Source organism: Copidosoma floridanum, unplaced genomic scaffold (assembly GCF_036245765.1).
Source record: "Copidosoma floridanum isolate Cflo_tuat_1 unplaced genomic scaffold, Cflo_Japanese_pri ptg000030l, whole genome shotgun sequence".
Classification (NCBI taxonomy): domain Eukaryota; kingdom Metazoa; phylum Arthropoda; class Insecta; order Hymenoptera; family Encyrtidae; genus Copidosoma; species Copidosoma floridanum.
Genome location: NW_028321907.1, coordinates 31,502,942 through 31,510,976, shown reverse-complemented (window position 1 = coordinate 31,510,976; position 8,035 = coordinate 31,502,942). Strand labels below are relative to the sequence as shown.

At 34.4% G+C, this 8,035-nt stretch overlaps 1 long non-coding RNA gene across 1 annotated transcript; it reads left to right on the top strand.

Moving 5' to 3' along the window:
• Positions 1-6,894: 6,894 nt before the first annotated feature.
• LOC149373592 (uncharacterized) lies at positions 6,895-7,485 on the top strand. Its single transcript, XR_016293384.1, has 3 exons — positions 6,895-7,062; positions 7,143-7,331; positions 7,412-7,485. It is a non-coding gene; the product is annotated as an uncharacterized LOC149373592 (long non-coding RNA).
• The last annotated feature ends 550 nt before the right edge of the window (positions 7,486-8,035 follow it).

Below are 8,035 nucleotides of genomic sequence, written 5' to 3'. Positions count from 1 at the left end.
CATTCGCCAATCAATGGGCACTGCTTTGGCCCGCAAGCGTAGAGTACCGTCTTTATTCTGTATCACATCATCCTCCGCAAAATGATCACTGCACAGGCCTGCTGATCGTATAGAAGATGCTGACCAAGTAAGAAGATCGTTGTTGCCTGTGTAGAAAAATATTTCACTAATTTACCTATCTATTGAAAATATATGTTTATTGAATAACCTACACTATTTATCGACAAAATAATGAAAGCAACGTTACTATAAATAATAAGTAAAAAAAATGTTTTGTCAAGTTGAAAATCTCCATTATTTGCTGTGTGCGAGTATATTGGCGCCATCTAATTCCAGACTTGTGCCAATTTGGAGAATTTCTTGAAGACTTCATTCATTGTCAAATTGAAATAATAATACATTATTGTGAATTATTACAATGCCGAACGTATATATTAAAAGAACAACAAAAGAATATAACAAAGACTGTTCCTTGTGATTGTTTACTGTATATAATTCATAAGCAAATATTCGGAATTGTGAAACAAAGTCACTAACAAAATCAATAATATAATCTTAATATCATCGTGTTGAAGCAGGAACTGAGATAGTCTGTAAAGTGACGTGGATGAGACGTGAGTGACTGCAATGACAGAACTGCATGCTTACGATAACATGCCACTTATTTTATTTTCTTTACTACAATGACATCATTAATTTGTTAACTTAAGGTGGCTTGGGCGGTTAGTACCGTACCTAGAGTACGGTACCATAAGGGCCCCTAAAAAATCAAAACTTTTCGACGGTAAACTTTTCAATAAATATAGTTATTTTGATAAAACTAAAGTATAAGATCAAGTAATGGCCAGAAAAGTACCGTATTTTTTCAAGAATTTCATAGTTTTTTTGCAAAAAAAAAAAAAAAACACGAGAACTATTTTAAGTTTTTGAGGTTAATCGAGTACTTCTAAAGTAACAGCCGTTTTAGTGACAATTCCCATAAGACTGCATGCTTCATCGGTAAATTTTCAGTATCGATTTGCGAAAAAATTTAGTCGTTGACCCCAGTATTTTTTTATTGCAAATGAATTTGGAATACTTTATTAACATAATTCCAGAATTTCAGAAGTTTTGATCAAGCCGATAAACATCGCCCAAGCTACCTTAAATTTCTTGTCAATGACAGAACTGTGGAGCATGCGCTTGTTACGATTCCTCTCATGTTTGTATATACCAAACAACTGAAGTAGTTATGAAACTAAATAATATACTGTCAATAATGTATTAACTTTGCAATAACTTCTGCAACTCTACACTTCTATCTTACGATAAGCTTTGTTACCCCCTCCAGTGACGTGCACACAATAACAGTATCATTGTTCAAAGTTAAATGATACAATAATATTGTACATTAATTTTCAAAATTTTATTTCAATTTGTTAGTAATATTAACCAAGATGAAAAAAGCTAACTTGGTACGAAAAAGAATCATACGTGTGTGTGTGTGTATGTATGTGTGTGTGTGTGTGTGTGTGTGTGTGTGTGTGTGTGTGTGTGAATACGTATATGTGTCACGGAGCCCAAAAAAACGTAATCTCTTCGCAATAAACACTATGACCTACTTCGAAGCGTTTTTTGAGATTTAAAGACGTTTACTACACTCCCATTAGAAAGAAAATGTGCCGCATTTATGCTATCGACCCCGAAATAATTTACGGTCTCCTTATCCCTGCTTTGTGTATCATTTTCAACAAGGCATTCGCTATGGATTTTAATTTATAAGAGCCAGAATTTCGAACATGGTAATATTGTTTTTCCGCAATCATTTTTAGCAGGGCATTCGTTCTGGTTTTTCTCTTACGAGCGCTGGAAGTCGGAACTTGGTCATTTCTTATGTACGCGTATAATGTAAACTCGATGGAAAATTACGCGCCTTGTCGATTTATTCCAAATATATATATATATGTAAGTGTATTATAAATAAATAATAATATTTATTATTTATTTATAAATATTATAAATATACTTATGAAAGTCGTGTGTATGCATGTTGAATGAATTTTTTTTTTTTTTTCCTTCAGCGAAAACAGAACTGCGCGCTTTTTTCTTACACTTCCTGGGTGTTCCCCGTTCCCAATCGTCCTTGTGGGCAGAAAATTCGGAAATGTATGGGAAGTATATATCCTATCATAACCCACACGCACATAAGAGTTACATTAATTTTTACCGTAAAAGCAACGGTAAAGTTAGGACGCTTTCCCAGGCACCTTATTTTTTATGTACATGCAAAGTAAATTTTACTGCCATTTACGGTAATTTTTTCAGTATACATAGAATTTATCGGGATTCATCTATAAATTTTACTGTAGGCTACGGTAATATTTTCCCTAATGAGAAAATGTAACTGACATCGAAGGTTGGTATAACAGGCCACAACCCTACTATACCAATCTCTGATATTTGTTACTTTTTTCCATCAGGGAAATAATTACCGTAGCCTACAGTTAAATTAATAGATGAATCCTGATACATTCTGTGTACACTAACAAAATTACCATAAATGGCAGTAAAATTTACTTTGCATGTACATAAAAAATAAGGTGCCTGGGATAGCGTCCTAACTTTACCGTTGCTTTTACGGTAAAAATTAATGTAACTCTTATGTGCGTGTGGGTTATAATAGGATATATACTTCCCATACATTTCCGAATAGCAGTAAAATTTTCTTTGCACGCTTATAAAATTAAAGTGCCTGGGATGGCGTCCTCACTTTACTGCTGATTTACGGTAAAAATTAATGTAACTTTTGTGCGCGAGCACGATAAAGAACATTGTTCTAAGCATATCTTGACCATAATTTGCTTGATATAAAAACTCACCAGAGTGCATGATCCATTGATTTTGACGATCCTTTTGCGTTATAGCATTGGGGAACCTGAACATCTTTGCAGACTGCTTCGATTTCTGACAGCCTTGGTACTGACAAACACCGTAGATTCTCATAGCCATTTTAACCTCTGACAACAACTTCACTAAACTGCACTATTTATATCGTTGCACTATTATTTCCACTTACACACACTGTAGTTACAATAAGCGTAAAGAAATAACAATGTCTGTGCAACGGCAAAGAATAACTGTAAAAAATTCCAATTCGAAGTATCAACCAAATACTTATTGATTCGGAATCTCAAAGAACACGGAAATACCTAATTGTACTTTTTTTCGACAGCGAGCTGTCAACACATCACACGTGTGGCGGTTCGCGGCGGCATGGCAGCAGCGGTACGGCTGATTGGTCGTATTCGTAAAAAAGACGTCCAAGCGCGGGAATAAATAGTAAATTTGCTTACTTTATATGTAGTTGTTTGTATGCATCCTGGTATGTATGTGTATGTAATCGTACTTATACATATGCATATATAATTGTATACTACACAACTACACTGCTTACGACCTATACTCCAAACATATTGAACTTAATAATATTTTACATATATGTTCAGTTTATAAATAAAAAAATTAATTATAATCATAAAGTTGCAAATAAACCTTCAAAATGTAATGCAAATTATTCATATTGCATTGATAGCATAAGCAACAGTAATGAAATCATCCAGAGAGCTTTACAGCCAATTTATGTATTAATGAAATTCTAATAAATAACTGTAGCGCCTGTCAGTAGGTAACCTGGGGTAAAATTAGTAGCCAGTTTATCGATTATTAAAACATGAACTAATAACGCAAGCCCTTATCACTGAAAAACCCGTAGCGCTTACAAGCCATTTCATAAATCAAATAAATAGAAATCTAAAGCGCCTATCATCAGATGACCAGGGACATTGCTGGTAATAATAACGTTTGCTACTATTGTAATAAAGGTAAGTTTTATTGTGTCTTCGGTTTTGTTTCGACGAATCGGAAAAAAGTATTGTCGACATAATATATATATTGAAAAGACACATAAATAAAATAAAATAAAAAAATGAAACAAAATGATGAACCGTATTAAGAAAAAAAAAAAAAAAAAAAAAAAAAAGGCCTGTAGTTAGAATCGAAACCAAGATCGCAAAACGACTCATCCCGCAGCTTAAGCCTTAAACCTCTTAGCTATCCAACGTTTGGACGCCTTTGATGTAGAATTCATACATGTTTATGGATAACCTCTGGAGCTTGAGATTACAGCTGAACTAACATCCTTCAAAAATAGTTTAAGCTGAATATTTTTTAAAAATATTAGTGGATTTTCCAAATAAGTATGAAACTATGAAAGTACGAAATCCAATGAAAAAGAGATGTCTTGAAATCCAGAGATATTTTACATAATTTTGATCATTTAACTTCTACATTTTAATTAAATGAGATTGATATAGATAGCATTGAAACAAGAGTCAATTGAATAGCATATACTTATAAGTATTTTTGGTTATAGTACATAAGTATATAGAGAGAAAGACTCGTGTCGTTGCTTGCGTTGGCTGTGCGCTCAGCTATATAGCTATATAGTCATTACCACTTCTCTCATCCTCGTATACGAGAGTATACGTATCGTATAGGCGCACATATTCAGTATACCCCCCTTCCACGGATTTCCAAAATGTGCGCCTACCGCCTACATGCTCATTTCCACGCGAATCTACTCCTCTCCTCGTAGGCACACATTCGGTATACCCCTTCTACGTGTCTCCAAAACGTGCGCCTATATGCTCATTTCCACACGAATCCACTCCTCTACTCATCTCTGACGCTGTTCGATACGAGTCTCGCACTCTCGAAAAATGTGCGCCTTGGTTCGACGGCTGGCCGCGGCGGGTCACCCCGATCAGTGAAAAAAAGTTGTCTCACGCCGTAGCATTGGCGTTAGCAATCTCTCTACTCATCTCTGGTCGAGAGCCATCTTCCAACCCTGGAGCCATCAGCACTGCTGATTCAGCAGGCCTTAGTTTACTGACTCGCATCGTTGACAACGGGCAAGAGAGACATGTACCCACGTTCGATGTTGTGTCTCTTTCTACTTGTGCTTCAGTGCCGTACATAAGAATGAGCAGTGCATTTCTTATATGTCTATGGCCTGAATGCTCACTCCAGTAGTATATATACCATAGAGATATAAGGATAGAGTGCGCAAGAGGCTGAATAGTGAATACAGCAATACGGTGACAGAAAGAGGTGATTGCCGAGTGTCCTCTCTGTCTCTTTCTGCCCAAACGCTGTGATTGGCTGATGCTCAAGAGGCATAACCTTTGTCAGTATAACTGCTGCTGACAGCTCCGTGAACTGTGCGAACAACTTTCATGTAGCAATAAACCAAAAATACCAAAAATTGCGGAATCGTTTGCAGGTTTTGCAATTACATTGCAAAAAATTGCCAACTGCTTCGTTTTTTAATAAAAAATTAAATAATGTACTGTCTGCGAAAATTCAATTAAACGATTATTGTATCTTAGTGGTACTATCTGCAACGTTGGAATGACAGGCAATCGTTTGCAATTTTATTTCCAGTGACGAGGGTGTATGCAAAATAGCGAAACTCGCTGTTTTTGTTAAATAATAAATTGTTTAATATACTTTAGCGTATAACCCAGCTACTCAGCGCCGTGAATAGGGTCGACGCATGCGCAATACCATACTCTGTTACTTGCTCTATAACTCTAGTAATCTAGTGATCTAGTTAGAACCAGACTTACTAGAGTACCTACTGAGTCAATCTCCATAGTGAATCTCATATGAAATGGTCCATGGACTGCAGCCCATGCTTCTGCAGTTCAGTGTCCTTTCTAGCTATTACAGAGCGTGTTTCTTCAGTCGATAAGTTTAATTCCGTGTACATCTGCAAACTTTAATACAGGTCAGACCACCCCGACCCTAGCCCACAAAATGTTAAAATTTGCAATAAAAAAAATATCAGTACACGTATTTTGAACTGCACATTTCGCCTGTACAAATTATTTTAATTGCACACGTCTAAAATGGGCAAAAAAAATTAATAAACATCAGCACTTTTAGGGGGACACTAAACGGTCCATATCTTCGTAATGAAGGCTTGTATTGAACTGCACACACCTCAAAAAACTGCACATTACACGATCTTAACTGCACACTCAAATTTTGTAATTGCACACCATTATTTAGTTAATAAATCGATAAAAACTAAATGTCGTAGCTCTACTGTAAATTGTTGTGCATTACTGCGCATGCGCGTGACTATTGGCCAATCATGTGCGTTACAGTGTGCTTGCAGTACTTGCACGTTGGCGGGTATTTACAAAATATTATTTACGTAAATGTAATCGTCCTTTTGTATGTAAACATAGAAATGTCTATGTATGTGTGTATAACTACATGTTTACAACGAAAGCAGCAAATCTGGATAATATTGAGGCAGAAATTAAATAATCTTTATAGAAATAAATATAACAAGAAAAATATTATTGATCATGGGTCATGTTATCCATGGATACAACATGTATGTATGTGTGTATATACACTCCATTGCTAATGCAGAGTGCACCGACATTACCGATGGTGTAAATAGTATTACGGTTGAATTCCAACAACCCAATAACTAATGTATTTATTTTTTTTTATATATATACAGGAAGATTAAAAAAAACTTTTATCCATCTAGAAGTTACAAATATGTTTTGAAACTAAACATGATTCCTTGAAAAATATGTAAAGATTTAATTAAAAAATTTTATTTAGGACTAGATGTATCATGCAAATATACTTTTGACATGAATAATCACTTTTTTGGCTTTAAAAATTATGCTTTGATCAATTGAATTTACAAATTTACCCCGGAATTATTTGTATTTACACATGAAAAAAAGCACAAAGCTTTCACCCAGCTAAATTAATAATGATTGAAAATAGATAGTATGTAGAATCAGTTATCACATTGACTGTCTCAGTAATAGTGCAAAAAAATTTAATCATCAGGGAATTCTGCACGAAGTCATCAAGTATCGTCAATACAATGCGGAAAAATTTTCATTCCCAAAGACGACCACTTTGACCAAATACTTACCTTGGACGGCGTCTCCCGGAAACTACGGCTTAAAAACTTGTCTCAACTCAATGGTACAATGATGAAAAAATAATTCACTACGAAAATTCACAAAATGACGCATAAATACTTACATAGAAAAATACGTTTTTAGCAAAACTTTACTTTGAAACATGGCGTGCATAACACAAGCGACATGGATATGAAAAATGAATTGTTCGAGCAGCTAGTCGGTTTGATTGATCTTGTTGCGCATCCAGAAAACGTGCTGATTCATATTTTGCTTAAATACGGTTACGATATTGAAAAACTTTAGGTTCTCAGTCCTGTCGAGCTTATAATTGTAAATATAGTAACTTCTAAAAAAAAAAAGTTTTTTTTGTATTATTTACTTCAATTAAACTGATGTCTCTATTTTTTCAGCTCTACACGTGTATTGAAAATCAAACGTCGCACGAGTATGATTTTAAAAAAGCCTCGATTTATTAGATTACATAGATCAAAAAAAAGAAGAGATATCTTACCAAAACAAGATTTGGTCTCGGGCAACATTAAATAAACAAATCAACTGTTTTTATTTCTTTTACAGCATTATTGAACACAACACGAAAATAAACACTTAGTTGTGCAGTTAATCAGTCTCAAAAATTCTAATAGTAGATATACAGCACTTTTTACCGGATTTTTGCGGATGCAAAATTGGAAACTCATCGAAAATTTTTCTCGGCTTCAATCGCCACACCCCTAGTCTATACTTGTACCTAGAAATTATTTGACCTGGAAACATAAACAGCTTTTATGTTAAGGGAAAGTTGCCTGATTGGTTGATGATATTCAGATTGTTGTAAAATTTTATTTTTCACTTTCTTATGTAAATATAGTGTTGTCAGAGTATTATTTATTAAAATATTGAACAAAGTGAAAGTTAAACTCTACAAATGTGTTTAAAACGTAGTGTTTATGCAGCATAAAAATTATTATGTATGTATTACATAGAAAATAAATATTTTAAAAAATGTATACAGGAGTTCTAAAAATTAATTGACC